Below are 23,990 nucleotides of genomic sequence, written 5' to 3' on the forward strand. Positions count from 1 at the left end.
ATCGCACACCCATCGCTTCAGACCACCCACTCTGCCGTCTCTATGACGGCAGAGCTCTCTCAGCCGGTCAGGAGCCGCTTCACTGGCTCCTGACTGTGTGATCATTGTAAGCCAATGGGAGCTGTCTACATTAATGTCAGGGTCAGGAGCCAATGAAATTGCCTCCTAACCGGCTCACAGAGCTCTGCCGTCATAGAGAGGGCAGGAAGAGTGAGCTGTGGTGGGGAGACAATCAACAAGATTGGCAGGAGCGAGGAGGGTGAGGTGTTAAGTGTTAATTCACTAATGAAGAGTGCCTTATTAACATGTAATGATAAGTTTTCACAGTGAGAATGTTATCTTATCAATCCAGTCCTTAAGTTATCACCTCTGTAGTTCTTCTTACATGCATTAGATAGGGTGGGGAGGAGCACACACAGTCCTAAGAAGCTGCCATTGCATTTTATTGCATAACTGCTGTATTTGTGTATTAAAATCTATCCAGTGATCGCTTCTCAGCTCTCCCTGCTTTTACTATGTGTGCAGCTCAGTTTCAGCACTGCTGCTAATGTTTATTAGCTAGAGTTGACAAAGGAATGTAAACAAAATATAATGTTATTACCTCTTCAGATTTGCAATAAGCTTTCCACTGAAGAAGAAAGTGCTGTGTTGAACTGTTTGAATTGTGTTCTGCTACCATTTTTAGTGATAGTAGGTTTAAGGATGTAAATAATATTTTTGAGCAAAGAAGAAATGCTGAGTTTGATACCACTTTAAGTTTAGAATTCAGTTTTTAACTTTAGGAATCACTCCTTAACCTAAAGACAGAATCCTTATTTTAAGGATTGCATAAGGTAAATTGCTTAGTGAATATTAAATCACCATAGTGATAACAGCTCAGAACTGTTATTAAAGACAGGAGATAAGCTAAGTAAATTGTGGCCAATGTTGTCTGTCTTATATCATTATCTCCCTCTACCACCTGTCCTCTCAACGCTGTACCCTCTGTCATACTCCATGCTTTACTCTTACTGCTGCACCGCTAATGACAGCTGAGTTGTATCCATTTTCATTGGCACTTGGCCCTGTGATCAGTGAAAAGTACAGTGGTTCTAAAGGGGCCTGTGCTTGGTAATGAGGAGGTTAAAGAAATAAACACACCCACCTGCACATTTCCCATTTTACCTTCACACTTGCTTTACTGCACATTCATCTGAACCATCTGTCGGGATGTAAACATTTCAGGTCACAAAAACCTTTTTAAGTACAGAATTGGGCTTGACTCATCCAATTTATTTTCATTAGTAAAGCACTACCAGGACGCTATGCCATTGTGCACAAAGACTCTATAATGATCCCATAGTGACATCTGCTAATGTGCATGTTGAGCATAGAAATGTCACACTGTGCTTATTACATTGGGAAGATACACAACGGATAGACACGAGGGCTATAAAGTAATGTTTAAGTAAAATCCTAAGGCCCCGTTCACACTTGCGTTTTGCCATGCAAACGGACCGGATCCTGATCGGATCAGGACCTGATCCAGATCGGAACCGTACGGTTCCGATCCGGATCTGATCCAGATCCGGTTTGTTTGCATCAGGCATGCATCAGGCTGCCATCCGGATCCGTGGGCAAAAAATAGCGAAATTTTAAGAAAAAAATGTTGGGGTCAGCAGAAGTTGCACCTGGTGCACCTGTAGAATCAGGTTCCTCCGCTGTAGGCCTCACCTCCACCTCCGACATTCTGCCAAACAGCTCCAGCACGTCTGTCACTGCTGCTCCACTCCAGACATGCTTGGCCCATGTGTCCCCATCCGAAATGGCCGCTTGGATATGCATAGGAAGTGGGGTAGAACATCAGGTTTTTGTAGGCAGTGTGTTCTGTGCCTTCCGTTCCCCATTGGTTTCTGTGTTCCGGATGGTGCTGTCAGGCTCAGGTCCGGCTCCGGTCCGGGTGCGTGGGCCGGAGATCCGGACCCAAAAAATAGCGCATGTTGGAAAACTGTCTGGAGTCCGGATCCGGTCCGGCTCCGTACTGTACGGAACGTACGTTCCGTTTGTACAGTATGCGGTCCGGGTCAGATCCGGAAAATCCGGATAGCGAACGCTAATGTGAACCGGGCCTAAGGGTAAATTCAGAGAAAATGTAACACTATTCAGGTATGACCTAGAAAACCACTCTACCATATAAAATGCATTCCTAGCATGTTGAGCTAATTTGTAGTTGCTCTGTGGAAAATCAATGTATTGACAGACAGCACATCCATATATACACTACACCTCTGTGCATCTTCATTACATGTCAGTGACCCTTATTTTTATGCTGCACATTAACTCCTGTGTGCCCGCAGTCCAAACCAATACTAGCAAAGTGGGACAGGAAAATAAGACTGCATTTTGAAGTTAAACTGTAACTAGAACTTTTCTTTCAGTTTTGAATAGAGTTCTGTTTAGATTGATGTTCTGCTGCAGTCTGCGTCACTGTCGATAAATGTTCCCCTCAATTTTTACTCCAGTGACAGATGTCTCTTGCAAGTGGCGTGGCGTGGCAATAGACCAGGGGTGCAAAACTAAAATACAAAATGGGCTCAAATTGAACACTGGGACCAAGTTGCGGGTCAACCTCAATGTCTAGTGGCCACCTATCTCCCTTATAAAGTTCCCTTGTGTCTAGTAGCCCTCATCCCTCTTCATACAGTCCCCTGGTGTCTAGTGGCCCTCATCCCTTCACTATACAGTTCCCTAGTGTCTAATGCCTCCGCCCTCCCCTTTACAGTTCCCTGGTGTCTACTGTTCCTCCCTCCCTCCCCTATACAGTTCCCTGGTGTCTAGTGGTCCTCCCTCCCTTTGCTGCACAGCTCCCTGGTGTCACTGTCTAGTGGTCCCCCTTATTCCCCTATAGAGTTCCCTGGTGTCTGGTGGTCCTCTCCCTCCCCTATACAGTTCCCTGATGTATAGTGGCTACTCTCTCCCCTACACAGTTCCCTGGTGTCTAGGGCCCCCTCCCTTTGCTATACAGATGCCTGCTGTTTAGTGGTTCTCCTTCCCCTATACAGTTTCCTGGTGCATAGTGGCCCTCACCCTCCCCTATACGGATCCCCCTCCCCATACAGTTCCCTGGTGTCTAGTGTCCCTCTCCCTTCCCTATGCAGTTCCTTGGTGTCTAGTGCCCCCCCCCCCTCATACAGTTCCCTCATGTATAGTTGTCCCCACCCTTCCCTATAGAGTTCTCTGGTGTCTAGGGGCCCCTCCCTCCCCTATACAGTTCCCTGGTGTCCAGAGCTTTTCCTCTCCCTCCCCATATGGCTTCCCTAGTGATCTAATAAGAAACCTCTTCTGCTGCTTACACCTTTCTTACATAGCAGCTGTCCTTGAAAAGACAGTTTTGGTGGTCTGTACCATGCGATTATAAAACATTCAGTGCTGGGGGGTGGGGGAGCCCAATGGAAAAATTTGTACTGGGGACATTGCTCTGTAGCTACACCACCACTGGTCACTACTCACTAGGACACAAAGTGAGGACAAATGTTTACTGGTATTAGACAGTCAATCTACAAAACACTTTTTAGTAGAGTGAAAGGAGTTGTTACCACTATACATATTTCCAATGGAGAGAGAGTCCTTCATTTTCTGTTCTTTTACACACTAGTCATGTAACCTGCACTGACATTTCAAGGATAAAAGAACTGTTTGGGGATGAATGTTGTACAGACACTTTGCAAGGCTACAGCAGGTTCTGTTGCTATAGAGAAGGGAGGAGGGACGATGATGATCGCCATAGTAGTTGCAGATGGAGTGCCTGAGGAGGACCCTGCATTACAGAGAAGGCTTGCACCTATTTAGCCCGCAGTCCCCTCCCACAGCCATAAGTACAGCTCCTTGTTAGTCATGCCACTGATGCCTCTCATTCACACTGAAACTGTGTGGCCCAGCACAGAGAAGAAAAAAAAAACAATTCCATCTGGACACATTTTGAAGTGGTGGATGATTAACCCTCATTTTCCAATAGTGAATTGAATTGAGCTGTGCTGCTCCCTGCATCACTTGAGGGAAGCAACAATGCTAAGCAGTGTACTGCTCAAGCCACTGTACAAACTAATAGAAAATGTCTGTGTGTTTGAATAGAATCAACTCCTGCTGCATATTTCAATTTTATATTTTTGAATAAGAATGGTAAAGGTTAGTGCATTAAAATCTACTATAGCACAGTGCACTGACTCGCATTAACCAGAATCATTAGCAAGTAAACCAGATTATCACATTAAAAATTGATGATCAACTGCATCCCATTTCATACCGTCTTCCATCAATTCGACAGGTTACTGAATACAGCATTAAGCTATACATAGCTCTCTTTACACCTTAGTAAATTGGTAGTTTTTAACTAACTTACCATAATGAGTAGATATATCTGTTTAGAAAAGATTTAATTGAGATATGTGCATTAAAGTTTGTGTGACCTGTTGCGTTCATGGAATATTGAAACAGTAAGGACCCCAACATACTGGTGTGCTATTGTCCACTTTTCAGCCACATGCATAAGTCTGTAGCATTGGTGTGTTGCTGAAAAGTGTGTTCAGGCCCTTAATATACCAACACTAGGCTTAGTAAGCTTAGTAAACTGACCACTCATGATTATTTTGTCCATCAGGCTGCCCCAAAATGTTTCTGAAATGGTGGAACTCTAAAGAGGTCTATCAAAGCTTAACAGAAATCCACAATGCTCCACTTACCTAGGCTGGAATCCAGAACCGTCCTTTTTGACATGTTAAAAATCTTCTGCCATATCAAAGTATTTCTATGACTTTTAACACATCACCGTACAACAGAAGAATCCAGACGATGGGGTCAGAATATCAACTGTACCATGGAACTCCTGGGTAAGGACTACAAAGACTTTTAGCAACAGTAGGAAGAATTAACGTATAAAAAAACCACCATGTCTTTCCTTGGCCCCATTTTAACCTTTTTTTTGGAAATAAGTAAGAAAGACACGTTTAAAATATTTTTAACTGGGTGGGGCGGCAATAGTTACCTCCTTATTGGGGAAAAGAAGCAAAAAGCATTGTAATGCCCTCTATGCATATACAGTACTGTTCATAAATATTTACTAATTTCTGTTACACATCTGTTGCTATTTGTATTTATCTCCTGTATTTATATACCACCAACATATCACACAGAAATTAGGGTTAGTAATAGTAAATAAAACAATTTACATCTATTCTTATGACTTAAAAGATCACAGTCATAGAGAGCATATTTATAACAAGGAACACCAGGAGCCAAATACTGTATAGTGAAGTAAATATAGTTGCTAAGCTAAGCAGCCCTGGTATGCACTTAAGGGCCCGTTTCCACTAGAGCGGAAACCGTTTTGAATCCGCAGAGTTTCCCCGCAGGCAAATCGCGCGGGGGAACTCTGCCATAGAAAACTATGGCACCGCCGGCCGAATCGCTTACCCTAGCGATTCGTCCGACACTGCCCACAGTTTTAGCGCGGGAGGCTGCGAATTCCATAGCCGTGCATGGCGCGGCTTCTGGGATTCGCCTGCGTTCCCGCACACCCAGAAGTGCCGCCGCGCGTCTCACTGACGCGTGCGGCACAAGTGGAAACGGGCCCTTAGGGGATTTCACTGTCTTCACATGGGTTAAGGGAATCTATGTCAGTGGTGGTTGCAAGCTCATTATATTTGTTCTTCTGTAATAAAACTGTTAGAAAGACTTTAAGAAGGATGTAGGTGCAGATACTGCCAGTTCTGTAAAACACCCACTTCTTCAGGTTTATTATAACAGCACTACCTGTAATAGAGGAGGGTCATCCAGAAAGTAACAGCCGTTTGCATTTACCTGCCACGCAAGGTATTCTTTTTGTGTAACTTGCATCTTTCAGGTTACCCTCTCCTATTCCTGCACTGTTTGTCACATGAATGCAGAACACCAGTTACTGTTTATTCAGCAGCATTAACAGGAAAATGTTTCCTTAATTGATTTAATTCAAAATATCTGTTACTTTGCAGACAATCCTTGTCTACACAAGAGCTCAAACCAAATGGTCTATAATCAAATCATTGAATGCCTAAATCGTTTATACAGTATACCCATCATTGTAAATGTGAAGTGTTTATAATAAACTCAAAGTCAACAGGCCCATATTATCACAGGATTTGTAAACATATATAAACATACATAAAAGTGATGTGGAATTTGTGCATGATAACTATAAATATTATAAAAGGTCCTAATACGTGACCAATCTAAAGGAGAGCATTACAATAAATAAGACTGATATAAAGAGACTCTGAAGCCTCACAAAAAAAAGTTTTTACTTCAGAGTCTTCTCTAGCATTAATGCCCTACCTGAAACGCTGCATCCCCGCGGCTGAACTTGCAATTAAAGCCCCCCGAAATCCCAGGGTAAAAATCCACGACTTTCCCAGTCATGTATTTTGCTGCCTGGGGGAGGCAGAGCTTTGGGCTGTAGCTTTGCCTCCAGTCCAATCAATCTGCATGCCGCCTCTCCCCGCCCATCTCAGTGAAAGAAGACTGAGAGGGCGGGGAGAGGTGGCGATCAGCGCAGATTGACGTGAGTAGAGGCAGAGCTACTGCCCAAAGCTCTGCCTCTACATGGAAGTGATCCACAAATCTTCCCCTGGGGATTTCAGGGGGATTAAGTGAGAGTTCAGCCGCGGGGATGCAGTGTAGGGCATTCAGGTAGGGCATTAATGCTAAAGAAGACCCTGAAGTAAAAACAGGTTTTTTTTAGGCTTCAGTGTCTCTTTAAGGGAAAGTATTACAGTAATGGTGCCCATAGATCACTCAACTTGGCAGCCGATCGAGCATCTGATTCGATAATAGTTATCGAATTGGATGCAAATCCGTGCCGCCACAAGCATGCCCATTCTACGATTCTACCGATTTCAGCCCGAAACTGGTTAAATGTATTGTTTGGACTTGCTGCAAGATGTCGGGTCAGTGTGGTCGATCAGGTACACGGCAGTAACGACGTGAGATATCGGGAGCGATGAACACAACGGAACCCTCGGTGCGGTTTCTTCTCATGTGAATGTAAATGCCCATACATTTAATAATTCACCTGTCCGTTGCCTCCCACCTTGGTCACCATGCATCATCCACATTGCCGATGGGCTTCCGGGGTTTTTGATTTGTTGAATTTTGATTTATTGTGCCCCAAAAAATCAATTGAACAGGATATATAATCTTGGTTGATCTGGGGTGGGGCATAAGGGCGGGGTGGGGCCAAACCAAAACAGCAATAGTAGCATTTCAGGGCATCCTGTATGCAGGGCTGTATTTAGGGTTTGGGCTCCCCTAGGCATCCTAAACCTATGCCCCCCCCCCATGAGGGCGTTGGCCGTGGCAAAAATGGGCATGGCCACAGAATGCAGTGGGTGTGTCTATAACATACAGTGGGTGTGACCAATTAAAATTTCCTAGTAAGAGTGCAGCCCAAAGTCGGTGGGGCCATGTTTTCTCCCCGGGTATGAGTAAAGTGACCCTAAAAAAGCTAGTAGGAAATGTCCCCCCCCGAAAAAAAAACCCCACACATTAGCCAGTGTTCTCTCGCACAAAATAGTGGTAGGTATTAGATTGTGAGCTCCCCTGAGAAAAGTCAGTAACATGACTATGTTCTCTGCAAAGTACTGCAGAAGATGCCAGTGCTATATAAATACAGTACATAATAATATGGTAGGACATTAGACTATGGCAGGATTAGATTGTAAGCTCCTCAGAGGATAGTCATTGACATGACTACGTACTCTGAAGTACTGCTGAAGATGGCAGTACAATATAGTACAGTAGTATGGCAGCATGGTGACGTAGTGGTTAGCGCTCTCGCCTTGCAGCGCTGGGTTCCCGGTTCGAATCCCAGCCAGGTCAACATCTACAAGGAGTTTGTATGTTCTCCCTGTGTCTGTGTAGGTTTCCTTCAAACACTCTGGTTTCCTCCCACATCCCAAAAACATACGATACAGATAAGTTAATTGGCTTCCCCCTAAAAATTAGCCCTAGACTACGATACATACATACACATATGACTATGGTAGGAATTAGATTGTGAGCCCCTCTGTGGGACAGTTAGTGACAAGACAATACATACTCTGTACAGCGCTGCGTAATATGTTGGAGCTACATAAATAATTAGTATAAGTACAGTATAAAGTAGCCAGGTCTATAGGTGTTCCCAATGTAGACATACTACCGGTGTCCCCAGTATAGATAGCAAGGTCTATAGGCATCCCCAGTTTAGGAAGTAGTCAGTGGCGTAACTAGAAATCACTGGGCCCCTTACGAAATTTGGATGCCCCCCCCCCTATAGGTGCCAAATAATCGTAATGGGGCAGCATTTCACTATAAAATAATTGTAATGGGGCAGCATTTCACCATAAAATAATCGTAATGCAGCAATGGTTCACCATAAAATAATTGCAATGTGTGCAGCATTTCACCAGAAAATAATCGCAATGTGGGCAACAGTTCAGCAGAAATTAATCGCAATGAGTGCAACATTTCAGCAGAAAATAATCGCAATGAGTGCAACATTTCAGCAGAGAATAATCGCAACGTGGGCAACATTTCACCAGAATATCATCGCAATAAGTGCAACATTTCAGCAGAGAATAATCGCAATGTGGGCAACATTTCACCAGAAAATAATCGCAATGCGGGCAACATTTCAGCAGAGAATAATCGCAATGTGGGCAGCATAACACCAGAAAATAATCGCAATGAGTGCAACATTTCAGCAGAAAATAATCACAATGTGGGCAACATTTCACCAGAAAATAATCGCAAAGAGTGCAACATTTCAGCAGAGAATAATCGCAATGTGGGCAACATTTCACCAGAAAATAATCGCAATGAGTGCAACATTTCAACAGAGATTAATCGCAATGTGGGCAACATTTCACCAGAAAATAATCGCAATGAGTGCAACATTTCAGCAGAGAATAGTCGCAATGTGGGCACCATTTCACCGGAAAATAATCGCAATGAGTGCAACATTTCAGCAGAGAATAATAATGTGGGCAACATTTCACCAGAAAATAATCGCAATGAGTGCAACATTTCAGCAGAGATTAGTAATGTGGGCAACATTTCAACAGAAAATAATTGCAATGAGTGCAACATTTCAGCAGACAATAATCGCAATGTGGGCAGCATAACACCAAAAAATAATCGTACGGTGGGCATCATTTCACCAGAGAAGATAGAGCGGAGCGCGGGCACACACAGCAGTGTGAAGGCGGGGAGGAGGGGGAAGTCTCCCCCCTCTCCCTCACCTGGTGCTCCCGCCCCCCCTTCCCCTCAGTGCAGCCAGAGCATAGGGGCAGCCTGGGCAGCGGCCAGCAATCAGCTTACCTCATCCGGCGTGCGAGCCGCGAGGGAAACTCTGCATGCCACCGCCTGGTCTAGTTACCTCACTAACTAGACCACACCAGCGGCATGTAGAGTTCAGGATCACGTCCCGGTCGGCCGCTGCCACTCTGCTGGAGGGGGGGGGGGGGGGTCGAGTTCCCCTCCTTGTGTGTGTGTGCTCTCTGCCGCTCTCCCCCCCCCTGAAAAAAAAATATTTTTTTTTTAAATAAAAAAAATTTAAAGAGAGAAAAAGAAAAAATTATAAATAAATGAACTATAGGTGCCCCCCCCCCCCCGGATCCGCCCATGGCACCGGCCCACGGGTGCCTCTTAATAGATACGGCCCTGCCTGTATGGCTGAGAGAAACAGCAATAGGCCACCATGGCAACCATGGCATTGCACTGCATTGAACAGTGCAATGCAGTAGTTTGACTGATTTGCAGTAGATTCCCTGCTGTAATCATTGAAAATAAATATGCTGTGTAGCAGGAATGTATTCCTTTCTGAATCAATTTCTATCAAAGAAGAATCAATAATTTTAGCCTCCAGGCAGATAAGTAATAGGTGCCATGACATGTTAAATAAGCAAGCATTATAGACTCTTGTTAGCACTTGTGGCAACTCAGTTGAGTCTGACTGTTTGCGACCCCATGGACCACCTTTTGATACTGTCCATGGGGTTTCCTTGGAAAAGATACTGGAGTGGGTTTGCATGTCCTTTTCCAGGGATTGACGTTTTGTCTGAACTCTCTGCTATGACCTGTCCGTCTTGGGTGGCTCTGCATGGCATAGCTCGTAGCTTCACAGAGCCACATAAGCTGCTCACTAAGGCAGCGATACATGAGGGGCTTTGTTAGCACACGTGTACATAAGAATACATTTCCTGGAAATTGATTGTAGCACTTCCTATTACTCTCTATTACTCATGCAGAAAACACAGAAACCTAATTTGTTTCTCAAGTAGCTGCACCAACTTCATTAGAATCATATTAGGATGCTGTGTCTTCTATTACTTCCAATGACAAGCTCTATTGACTCTCTCTCTGGAAGTACTCAGTTAATTGGTTTTCAATTTATTACATTTCCTACCCAAGCTTTTAGGATCCTTAACTGAATGCATTTGTTTCCACTATTAGATGCACCTTTTTATTTATTGCAGCATTTTCTACTAATATGTGGTACAGTTTCATTATAAGGGAAGTTAAATAAGGTAATGCAAAATAATGTCTCTTATTTAAAGTGTATTAACCTACAACAGCCTAAGAGATGTCACCTGATATCATTTTAGAGCAGCCAAAACAATGACTCGTTGTTTTCATGCAATGTACTATACTTCTGCACAATAGTACAGCCAAAACCATATCATAAAGATGAAAACACTACACAGATTATCATGCAAGGAGGAGACTGCAAGTAAATTTACATCAGTCCAAAACTCCATGTAATGAAATATACTTGCTTTCCCTTACTCGTGTTTTAAAAAAGCAAAGCTTGTTGTAATTGCCTTCTTAAAACAAAAGGAAATTTGCAATAATTCAGTTAAAAGTGAACATTTGTGGTTACCCACAATGCACTACTACTGAATATGCTTTTTGGTTCCTTTTATCCCCCTATACATTCCTAGTAGTTTGGGTCACCCTGAGCTGCTTGGTTACTCTCATGTTTCAAAAGAACTCTAATTAGAACATTAATAGAGTCAACTGCAGTTTGCCAGCTCCTGGTACAATAGTCTACTAGTTAAGGTGGCCATACATCAGGCGATGATGGTCAGATTAGACAAAGAGGCAAATCTCTCTCTTAATCTGATTAGAGAGAGATTTGTTGGCTTCCCATACACCGCAGACCAATTCCCAATAGATTTCAGCATAAAATCTTGCAGGAATCAGCCAAGTGACGCCACCTCGTTGCTGTTCCCCTAGTGTAATATAGTAAATATACACTAAAAGGAAAATATATCTTGTGGGAAAGAGAGTATTGGCTACCGATTGGAATGAAGTTCAATCCTTGGTTAAAGTTTCTCTTTAAGGTCCGTACACACGCTCGAGTAGTGGCTCCAGCATTCAGCACTGAATAATTGGTTCAAGTTTGTACTGAATATTCTTGAGAAATATTTTGCTCATATGATAATCTCAAGGACATTCTAGAATAGTTTGCACAATCTGTCAAATTATATCAATTAGCAAAATCACATTGTGAGTTCTCTTTGTTGTGTGTAAGATCTAGAATAAATGCAGATATATTGTGTCACTTATTAGAACCTGTCAGGAACCGGCCCGCGGCACGCCTGCGTATACGGTTCCCGACTGCGGGTTTGACCAGATCAAGCGGGGAGCAGCCTTATTTAAAGGGAACCTTAACTGAGAGTGATATGGATGTTTCCTGTTAAACAATACCAGTTGCCTGGCAGTCCAGCTGATCTCTGTGGCTGCAATAGTGGCTGAATCACACCCTGAAACAAGCATGCAGCTAATCCAGTCTGACTTCAGTCAGAGCACCTGATCCGCATGCTTGTTCAGGGGCTGTGGCTAAAAGTATTAGAGACACAGGATCAGCAGGAGAGTCAGGCAACTGGTATTATTTTAAAAGGAAAAATCCATATCCTGCTCAGTTTAGGTTCCCTTTAAGCTACAAACAAGGCTGTGACCCCCCAGAACACTTCTCACTGCCACCACTAGCGACTTGCTAGACACGTCCACTCTGCTGTCGAGTGCTCAGCGCGCAATCCGCATTTTCGTATTCGGGTCAGCTTTGCGCTTTAGGCCGAATATGGGAACGCCACGCACACACACACACACACACACAGTTGCAATCTTACACTGTAGTGAAGCAAAACCACTAACAGTCGTTCCGAACGATACTGTTAGCCACTCTGCTGTCGCTACTCGCACTGGCGTTTTCGTACGTTGGGTCAGCTGCGCGCTTTAGGCCAACGTATGACAAACGCCCCCACACACAATGCAATTACAATTTCATATGGTAGTATTGCTCAAGCATACAATTAGGCATGGATTTATACACAGTTGCACTTCAATCTCTCCTAGGCTATGAGTGTTAGTTTAGTACAGCAGAAGTCAAGCTTATTAAATAATAATTTAATATTCCAGGGAAAAAAATAGAACAATGCAGAACCGAATATATACAAAAGATTACAAAAAACAAAATAAAAAGTTACAAAGATAAAAGTTACAAAAATACACACACGGATATTTGCGTAAAAATAAACGGGGGAAAAAAGAATGTTACCAGCTTAGGTTAGAACGTTGTTTGACGGGAGGACGCCGTTTCGACCAGGAGTCGCGATTATCCCTAGCTAAAGCGCTACCTCCAAGAGAAGATTCTTTCTAGGTATCTTGCTCTGCTTTTTATACTGTGAGATACGCCCGGAGGCTGCAACTTCCTTGGGGAGGGGAGGAACTAATTTTAATTAAATCTCAGACATAATTCCATTTCCAGGTAAAAGTCTATACATCAAAAGATTGTGAAGTGAGGCTTTCCAACTCCAGGTGAAAACTTGATTAAGGCTTTTTCCTGTCTCCGTTTTTAAAGTCTGCAGAGATTTCCAGAGATCTAACATCCACAGGTGAAAAGTGTACTATATAGCACACACACAACAAAAGACTTCCCTAGTCCAAGTTACAGGTGACAATTGATTGAGGCTTTCACATTCCAGCAGGTAAAAGTCTATACATCAAAAGATTGTAGTTTGGGTGAAGCTTCCTGGCTGTCATGTGAATTTCAAACATTCCTGTTCCTATTCACCATCGGTCACCTTCAGAGGCACCTGTAGTGGTCATTGACAAACAGACCATCACACCCGAGACAGCAGATGGCCTAATGAGCCATTTCCTTGCCCCAAGCTAGTAATTCCAGGCAACAGCTCCCTTCTAGCAGACAATGGTAGAGTTGATCTACATACAGACTAACACATTAGCATTCAGGTTCCTGGCCAGGTGACACCTTCAAAAGCCAGACTAGCTTTTAGCAGACATCCGTATCTGAGGCAGTACAGACAGAAAAATGACAAAATACATCAGCACCCCAATATATCACCACAGAACCATTAACTTCTGACTGTAAAATCTGTTCATTTGATATGTGATATGTGATTTGATATGTCCCTCTTCTGAGGGACAGTTAGTGACAAGACTATATTCTCTGTACAGCGCTGCGTAAGATGTCGGCGCTATATAAATACTAAATAATAATAATAATAATAATAATATGTGGTCCCTGCAGAGTATTATATTATGATTGTCTTGACACCAATTACGGTTTCCTAATACTTTGACACATGTATTAAGGTTCAGGCTACCCAGGGCCGGCCTTAGGTTTCACAGCGCCCTGAGCGAAACCTGATTTTTGTCCCCCCCCCCCATCCTCTTCCCGCGTGCGCACACACACACACACACACACACACACACACACATACAGGCCCATATGCAATTCACCTTTTCTCCTGAGATATCTCCTAGGACAGTTTTTGACGTTGTGACACAAATGCTCAGATCTCCGTGACACGTCACATATGTATAATAGAAAAAATACTATTAATAACCATGAATGGATGGAAAGAGTGCATTATCCTGAATACACTTAACATTGAAGGCTAGAACCTTTCAGGAATATTAATAAAAACAATCACTGGGACAGTTAGCCGCCCCCCTCCATTTAGAATTATAGCACAGCACTGACAATTTGCACCACGCGTTATAGCTGCAGTGCGCCCCCTCCCAAAAAAAACATGTCCTCAGACTCAGTATAGGTAGGTAGCCAGGTATAGCTGCCCCCAGTATAGGATCTCATGTGTAGGTGCCCTCAATATAGGTTGCCAAGCATAGGTGCCCCCAATACAGGTTAAAGGTCTCCATCCCCTGATAGGTAGCCAGGCGTAGGTGCCTCCATTATAGGTATCCAGGTGTTGGTGCCCTCAGTAAAGGTAGCCAGCTATAGATGCTCCTAGTATAGGAATTAGTTGTAGGTGTCTTCAGTATAGGCAACCAGCTATAGGCGCCCCCTTGGAAGTCGGCTCCCTGAGCGACCGCTCTGGTCGCACAGGTCAAAGGCTATGAGGCTACCTCACTGACGTAATGCAAACAGTCAGACTGCCGGGGTCCTTACCCAACCAGGCTTCACACACCTGGTCCGCCGGTGCTCAGACACTCAGTGGTTCACCATTCCACCAATATGTTCACAATAACAAAGATTCGAGGTCGGCACTCCACAGGCGATATAAACTTGCGTTTATTGGAAACGTTGCAACGTTTCCAATAAACGCAAGTTTATATCGCCTGTGGAGTGCCGACCTCGAATCTTTGTTATACCTCACTGACGTATCAGTTACATAATGGAAAACATCCAAGTATGAGGCTATTTCTCTACTGAAAAAACAATACTATAACTCTGCACAGGCAATGAATGCTTCTGCCAACCACAAGTGCACAGACAGCCCACACAGTATTGCTCCATCACATCACACACAAAGACGCACAAAGGTCTGACCATGCAGAACACTTTAATTAGAGATGTTCCCAAAGCAGAAATAAGTAGCGTTGTGTACTTCAACTCAAGCAGAAAATTGCATTTGTGCAATAAATATTTAATAAGAATATCATGTAAAACACTTTTGTTTTATTATGTAAGAATCAGAAATATTCATGCAAAAAATAATATTTTGCTTTTGTTTGAGAACTATGCAGTTGAAATACACTAGATAGGAGAAGGGGCTGGCACTCAGGATAACCAGGGCAACACAAAAAGTTCATCAGCAGTGAAACAGCAACTGCGTGTGCTCAAGACACAGTAGCAGTGGTAAATGGACCAATGGAGGAGTGAGGGTCTGGCACAATGCAGTGTATTCAAGTAGAGCAGCTAGCAGCAAAGAGCAAGTGCAAAGTCTCCATCCTCTTCGCTGTTCCATCAACGAGACCCTCCAGCTCACGGCCGGTACTCTTATATGAGAACAGGCCATGTAGTGTATGTATTTCCACCAATGAAAGAGTGAGGGTCTGGCACAATGCAGTTTATTCAAGTATAGCAGCAAGCAAGTGCAAATGCATACAATGGATGACTTCCAAATGATGAGCCAAACTGTGTTACTTATCGCTGCTGTGTGATATGGTGGAGGGTGGCATTGGGCGCCTGTGTGGCACTGCCTTACAGCCATTAAACAAAGGAAATCCTTGCTTCCTCCGAGGCTAGTGCAAGGTTTCTACTTTGGCTCATCATTTGGATGGCATCCATTGTATGTATGTTTACTGCTTGCTGCTATACTTGAACAACCTGCATTGTGCCAGACCCTCACTCTTCCATTGGTGGAAATACATACACTATATGGCCTGTTCTCATATAAGAGTACGGCCACGAGCTAGAGGGTCTCGTTGACGGGACAACGAAGAGGATGGAGACTGGGGAAGCCACTGGAGCAGCCTTTCTCAACAGCAACAACCCCATTTAAGAATGCCAACAATTACCGCATCAGTACAACTCATTATCCTGTTTTATTCAATTCATAAATTCAAATTCATATATATTACATTAATATGCAAGCAAACACTAGCCAACTTTCTCAGTCCCACCTCCCTATGGTAAACAGTCTGGCACACGCCACAACATATACCTATAGATTGATTCGCTGAGTAAACTTCGTTTTCTAGCATAAAATTGCACCAATCCCTATAGCACCTTTCCAATGTTAAAAAGTGTTTTTGCACCTTAAAAGTGGCAATAATAGCCTTTCTTGTTCAAAAATCAATAAAATAAAAATAAAAATAAAAATAACGTCCTGTGAGCTCACAAAGGTATAATTCATAAATCCAACAGGAAAAAGTTCATGTTAAATAGCTTGGATCTCGTCTTGCAAAGCTTTAGGCATACAATTTCATATACATCCACCAGGAGTAAAGTGGCTAATTCCGCATTCCTTGGTATGCAAATTAGATCTTGCAGGATTTTGTATAAGCAGATTGCATTTGCACAGACCTCTAGAAACAAATAGCGTCCTGCAGAACTTTACAAAAGCAGAACTTTTCAAAAACAGATAATGTCCTGGCTAATTCCGCCAGGACATTATCTGTTTTTTTAAGGTGCAAAAACACTTTTTAACATTGGAAAGGTGCTATAGGGATTGGTGCAATTTTATGCTAGAAAACGAAGTTTACTCAGCGAATCAATCTATAGGTATATGTTGTGGCGTGTGCCAGACTGTTTACCATAGGGAGGTGGGACTGAGAAAGTTGGCTAGTGTTTGCTTGCATATTAATGTAATATATATGAATTTGAATTTATGAATTGAATAAAACTGTATATGTGATGGTATATATAGGCGCATGAGTGATTTTTAAAACTTTATGAATGCTTGAATGGTGGGGGTGTGAGTAACCCCATTTATCACTGACTGCAGCCAATTGAATTCATTTTATATTGAGTGGGCGCAAATCTACCTGTTTACATTTTTTACAACTCATTATCCCACACATAGAATTCCGCCATCACCCCCATATGCAGTGCAATCACCCCACATATAAAATGCAGCGATTATTCCCCTTATAAAATTCAGCCATCAGCCCCATATGCAGTGCAGTATCCCCCATATAAAATGTAGCATCAACCCGCATTGGTGTGAGTGTGCCATAAATCAACCCCCTTCCTCCCCCCACATACATCAGTGGTGTCAGTGGGCCCTCCTGCCCCCACATACAGCATTACTGCCAGTGTGCCATAGATCAGCACCCCCCCCCCCCACATACATCAGTGGTGTCAGTGGGCACTCCTGCCCCCCACATACAGCATTACTGCCAGTGTGCCATAGATCAGCACCCTCCCCACACACATACATCAGTGGTGTCAGTGGGCCCTCCTGCCCCCACATACAGCATTACTGCCAGTGTGCCATAGATCAGCACCCTCCCCACACACATACATCAGTGGTGTCAGTGGGCCCTCCTGCCCCCACATACAGCATTAATGCCAGTGTGCCATAGATCAGCCCCCTTCCTCCCCCCACATACATCAGTGGTGTCAGTGGGCCCTCCTGCCCCCCACATACAGCATTAATGCCAGTGTGCCATAGATAAACCCCCTCCCCCCCACATACATCAGTGGTGTCAGTGGGCACTCCTGCCCCCCACATACAGCATTACTGCCAGTGTGCCATAGATCAGCACCCTCCCCACACACATACATCAGTGGTGTCAGTGGGCCCTCCTGCCCCCACATACAGCATTAATGCCAGTGTGCCATAGATAAACCCCCTCCCCCCCACATACATCAGTGGTGTCAGTGGGCACTCCTGCCCCCCACATACAGCATTAATGCCAGTGTGCCATAGATCAGCCCCCTTCCTGCCCCCACATACATCAGTGGTGTCAGTGGGCCCTCCTGCCTCCCACATACAGCATTAATGCCAGTGTGCCGTAGATAAACCCCCTCCCCCCCCACATACATCAGTGGTGTCAGTGGGCACTCCTGCCCACACATACAGCATTAATGCCAGTGTGCCATAAATAACCCCCCCCCCCCCCCCCACATACATCAGTGGTGTCAGTGGGCCCTCCTGCCCCCACATACAGCATTAATGCCAGTGTGCCATAGATAAACCCCCTCCCTCCCCCACATACATCAGTGGTGTCAGTGGGCCCTCCTGCCCCCCACATACAGCATTACTGCCAGTGTGCCATAGATCAGCCCCCCCACATACATCAGTGGTGTCAGTGGGCCCTCCTGCCCCCACATACAGCATTAATGCCAGTGTGCCATATATCAGCCCCCTCCCCCCCCCCCACATACATCAGTGGTGTCAGTGGGCACTCCTGCCCCCACATACAGCATTACTGCCAGTGTGCCATAGATCAGCCCCCTCCCCCCCCCCCCCCACATACATTAGTGGTGTCAGTGGGCACTCCTGCCCCCCACATACAGCATTAATGCCAGTGTGCCATAGATCAGCCCCCTTCCTGCCCCCACATACATCAGTGGTGTCAGTGGGCCCTCCTGCCCCCCACATACAGCATTAATGCCAGTGTGCCATAGATCAGCCCCCTTCCTGCCCCCACATACATCAGTGGTGTCAGTGGGCCCTCCTGCCCCCCACATACAGCATTAATGCCAGTGTGCCATAGATAAACCCCCTTCCCCCCCCCACATACATCAGTGGTGTCAGTGGGCCCTCCTGCCCCCCACATACAGCATTACTGCCAGTGTGCCATAGATCAGCACCCTCCCCCAGCCCACATACATCAGTGGTGTCAGTGGGCCCTCCTGCCCCCCACATACAGCATTACTGCCAGTGTGCCATAGATCAGCACCCTCCCCACACACATACATCAGTGGTGTCAGTGGGCACTCCTGCCCCCCACATACAGCATTAATGCCCGTGTGCCATAGATAAACCCCCTCCCCCCCCACATACATCAGTGGCATCAGTGGGCCCTCCTGCCCCCCACATACAGCATTAATGCCAGTGTGCCATAGATCAGCCCCCCCCCCCCACATCCATCAGTGGTGTCAGTGGGCCCTCCTGCCCCCCACATACAGCATTACTGCCATTGTGCCATAGATCAGCCCCTCCCCCCCCCCACATACATCAGTGGTGTCAGTGGGCCCTCCTGCCCCCACATACAGCATTAATGCCAGTGTGCCATAGATAAACCCCCTTCCTCCCCCCTCATACATCAGTGGTGTCAGTGGGCCCTCCTGCCCCCACATACAGCATTACTGCCAGTGTGCCATAGATCAGCCCCCTTCCTGCCCCCACATACATCAGTGGTGTCAGTGGGCCCTCCTGCCCCCCACATACAGCATTAATGCCAGTGTGCCATAGATAAACCCCCTCCCCCCCACATACATCAGTGGTGTCAGTGGGGCCTCCTGCCCCCCACATACAGCATTAATGCCAGTGTGCCATAGATCAGCCCCCCTCCTCCCCCCACATACATCAGTGGTGTCAGTGGGGCCTCCTGCCTCCCACATACAGCATTAATGCCAGTGTGCCATAGATAACCCCCCCCCCCACATACATCAGAGGTGTTAGTGGGCCCTCCTGCCCCCCACATACAGCATTAATGCCAGTGTGAAATAAAGTCTGTGCAGGCGCTCAACATAGAAGTAAAAGCCAAGTCCCAGTCTGTATTCAAATGGGAAAAAAAGACGATCTCACATATTCACAGATCAATATGCACCAGGTACTCTCACCAGATCAGTAGGCTGACTTAATCACAAATCAGCAACAACAGCTTAGTAACAAACTCCAGAGATCTTCTGCTATTCTAGGCATCTGTGGACCAAATGAAACATGCGGACATAGCGTAATACTGCTAGATTGTAAATTGTAATGACAATACACCCTGTGTTAAGGTGATCAAGTGATCCACTGCGTGTTCCCACCACCAACAGTGTAATGGTTAACCGCTCACCAGATTCCAATGCTGACCCTTTGTATCGATCATGCTATGCACGTTTGTGTTTTAAATCCTAGTTGCCCAGATGGGATGCAGTTCCTTAAAAACTAAGACAAAAGCTCCAATAGCGTAAATACTGTATTTAATAAAAATTAAAAAACAACTGATGCACTTACAAACCAAGACATCAAACAGCGCATATAAATCATTCCTCGGCAGTGTGTAACAAGTTTCTCCGTATCCTGAATCGCGTCTCCCAGTGCGACTTCCGCCAGAGGCCAGGCCTTACTAGTTTCGTCAATGTGACTCATCAGAGGCTGGCCTCCGGCGTGCCTGGGAGACGCTTTAACTCGTATTTTATGCAAATGAGATCACGTGGTGCGCTCCAGCGGCCATGTCTATTTGAATTGGATGCGCACCAACGGCATCTAAGGGGACGGGTTAAAAACCAGCTGGGCTTACACATAAGGAAGTAGACAATATATCGTGCGCTCCAGCAGCCATATTGGGGGAAGGATATTAAACTAGCAAAGCGAACCAATCATGATCCCATCTGCCCAGCACACATGTAAATATAAAAATTATACAATATAAAATAAAATAAAATATAAAATATCAGAACTTCCCCAATACGGGGACCTTATAAAAATATCTACATTCCATATATCCAGGCACATATCCATAATGAAATATACTAAACTACATACTAGACTGTTAAGGTTCAAATGTTAGACCGCATCCATAAGTGCAATGCACATATATGCTAAACCTAAAATGCTAGTCATGTACCCAAAAAACCTCACACTTCTGAGTGAACTAACATAGTGAACCCACATTCACAATAATTACCTTACTATCTAGGAAATACAATATACCCCAAAAAAACTGAACTATCCCTCATCTTACAGGGCTCACCATATTCTCCCGTTGGATAATGGTAAAGTGAACGTTTTTTATTCCACCTAACATAATTGATCTCTATGTAAACAATGAAAGAACTAGCTGGAACTATATATGGTCAGCCAACCGCACGATGAATGTGAGCAACTATAGAGACCGAACGCCCCCTTGGGGCTGTAAGGCTCCAGACCAGCACACACACACCGCGCGATGGGCTAACCCAACAATCATATTATAACAAACGCATCGGTATGTGTCAGTGACAAAATTATACCCCAAACCATATATTACATGTACACCATCTAATAATTGATGAAATGCCTGAAAAGCATGCTGAAAAAAGTATTTAGAAAAGCTAAAAGGTGCTGAGAAAAAAAGATTACTAAAAATTACTAAAAAAGGGGGGTTATTATAGAAGGGATCCACTAGCTTCAATCATCTGCTATGAAACAATTTAGATCTAAGTCCACATTCAATCCACCCGGAACCATAGTCTTAAATGTATAAATCCACTTTGTCTCCATGCGAGAAATTTCTCTTATCTTATGGCATCCACGCCATCTTGTGGTCAATTTCTGTAATGCGCAGAAGTGCATAAATTTAGGGTCACGAGCATGTTTTTCAGCAAAATGTCTTGAGAGGCTATGATTTTTAAAGCCTTTTTCTATATTCTTTACATGCTCGTTAATCCTACTCTTGAGTGCCCTTTTTGTACGGCCTATATACTTAAGGCCACATGGGCACCAAATAATATACACCACATGTGTACTACTGCATGTAATAAATTCTTTTATTTTATGACATTCTCCTGTTACTGTAGACGTATTTGATTGTTGTCTGTGGGCCTGTGCTGTCAGGCATGGATTGCATTGTCTGCAGGGAAAAAATCCTGTCTGTCCCCACATATCTTTGCCTCCCGAATGGGGCTCATCTATACACGGTTTCACCAGTCTCCTTTCTAAGTTACTGGCTCTCCTGTATATAAATTTTGGTGTAACCGGTAACTTCCTTTTCAGGATCGGGTCATTCTGGAGAATGCCCCAATATCTCTTAATGATGTTTTCAACCTCTCTGTGCTGTGAATTAAAATCCATACAAATTGCATATTCTGCTTCATGATGCATCTCACTACTAGACCTGTTGGTCAACAATATCTTCCTATCCATCTGTTTAATTCTCTCGAGCTCTTGTCTTAAAGGTGCTTCTTGATATCCTTTTTCCACAAAGCGACCCACTAGCATTTCTGCCTGCATGACATAATCTGCGTCATTGCTACAATTCCTCCGTATGCGGGTAAGCTGACTTCGGGGGATTCCTTTAAGCCAAGTTTTGTGATGGCAGCTTTTAATAGGTATATAAGAATTTCTATCAGTGGCCTTGAAATAGGTTTTAGTTGCCAATCGCGTATCCTTCCTAAAAATTACCACATCCAAAAAATCGATCTCATTCTTATCCCACTTGGCAGTCAGTTGAATTCCTCTTTGATTTTCATTCAGCCATGATACATATGCTTTCAATTCTGCCTCTGATCCTTTCCAGAACCAGATCAGGTCATCTATGTATCTCCGCCACATAGTGACCTTACTGCTTCTTGGATCGGCTAGGATGCTCAATTCCCAATCATCCATAAATATATTTGCCACGCTGGGTGCAAATTTTGCCCCCATAGCGCACCCGGATAGCTGCAGGTAGAAATTGCAGCTATCCGGGTGCGCTATGGGGGCAAAATTTGCACCCAGCGTGGCAAATATATTTATGGATGATTGGGAATTGAGCATCCTAGCCGATCCAAGAAGCAGTAAGGTCACTATGTGGCGGAGATACATAGATGACCTGATCTGGTTCTGGAAAGGATCAGAGGCAGAATTGAAAGCATATGTATCATGGCTGAATGAAAATCAAAGAGGAATTCAACTGACTGCCAAGTGGGATAAGAATGAGATCGATTTTTTGGATGTGGTAATTTTTAGGAAGGATACGCGATTGGCAACTAAAACCTATTTCAAGGCCACTGATAGAAATTCTTATATACCTATTAAAAGCTGCCATCACAAAACTTGGCTTAAAGGAATCCCCCGAAGTCAGCTTACCCGCATACGGAGGAATTGTAGCAATGACGCAGATTATGTCATGCAGGCAGAAATGCTAGTGGGTCGCTTTGTGGAAAAAGGATATCAAGAAGCACCTTTAAGACAAGAGCTCGAGAGAATTAAACAGATGGATAGGAAGATATTGTTGACCAACAGGTCTAGTAGTGAGATGCATCATGAAGCAGAATATGCAATTTGTATGGATTTTAATTCACAGCACAGAGAGGTTGAAAACATCATTAAGAGATATTGGGGCATTCTCCAGAATGACCCGATCCTGAAAAGGAAGTTACCGGTTACACCAAAATTTATATACAGGAGAGCCAGTAACTTAGAAAGGAGACTGGTGAAACCGTGTATAGATGAGCCCCATTCGGGAGGCAAAGATATGTGGGGACAGACAGGATTTTTTCCCTGCAGACAATGCAATCCATGCCTGACAGCACAGGCCCACAGACAACAATCAAATACGTCTACAGTAACAGGAGAATGTCATAAAATAAAAGAATTTATTACATGCAGTAGTACACATGTGGTGTATATTATTTGGTGCCCATGTGGCCTTCAGTATATAGGCCGTACAAAAAGGGCACTCAAGAGTAGGATTAACGAGCATGTAAAGAATATAGAAAAAGGCTTTAAAAATCATAGCCTCTCAAGACATTTTGCTGAAAAACATGCTCGTGACCCTAAATTTATGCACTTCTGCGCATTACAGAAATTGACCACAAGATGGCGTGGATGCCATAAGATAAGAGAAATTTCTCGCATGGAGACAAAGTGGATTTATACACTTAAGACTATGGTTCCGGGTGGATTGAATGTGGACTTAGATCTAAATTGTTTCATAGCAGATGATTGAAGCTAGTGGATCCCTTCTATAATAACCCCCCTTTTTTAGTAATTTTTAGTAATCTTTTTTTCTCAGCACCTTTTAGCTTTTCTAAATACTTTTTTCAGCATGCTTTTCAGGCATTTCATCAATTATTAGATGGTGTACATGTAATATATGGTTTGGGGTATAATTTTGTCACTGACACATACCGATGCGTTTGTTATAATATGATTGTTGGGTTAGCCCATCGCGCGGTGTGTGTGTGCTGGTCTGGAGCCTTACAGCCCCAAGGGGGCGTTCGGTCTCTATAGTTGCTCACATTCATCGTGCGGTTGGCTGACCATATATAGTTCCAGCTAGTTCTTTCATTGTTTACATAGAGATCAATTATGTTAGGTGGAATA

At 44.2% G+C, this 23,990-nt stretch overlaps 1 long non-coding RNA gene across 3 annotated transcripts in view; it reads right to left on the minus strand.

Annotated features, from left to right (window-relative positions):
• The window catches only part of LOC137524620 (uncharacterized), a 154,644-nt gene that overhangs the window by 23,806 nt on the left and 106,848 nt on the right, over window positions 1-23,990 (minus strand). For 2 of the 3 annotated variants that reach the window (XR_011022740.1, XR_011022741.1), the window contains exon 3: window positions 4,719-4,872. The exons of the other annotated variant lie outside the window; for it this stretch is intronic. This is a non-coding gene — a long non-coding RNA (uncharacterized lncRNA). The remainder of the gene's footprint in view (window positions 1-4,718; window positions 4,873-23,990) is intronic. 3 annotated transcript variants of the gene reach the window in all.

This window comes from Hyperolius riggenbachi, chromosome 7 (genome assembly GCF_040937935.1).
Source record: "Hyperolius riggenbachi isolate aHypRig1 chromosome 7, aHypRig1.pri, whole genome shotgun sequence".
In the NCBI taxonomy this organism is placed as follows: domain Eukaryota; kingdom Metazoa; phylum Chordata; class Amphibia; order Anura; family Hyperoliidae; genus Hyperolius; species Hyperolius riggenbachi.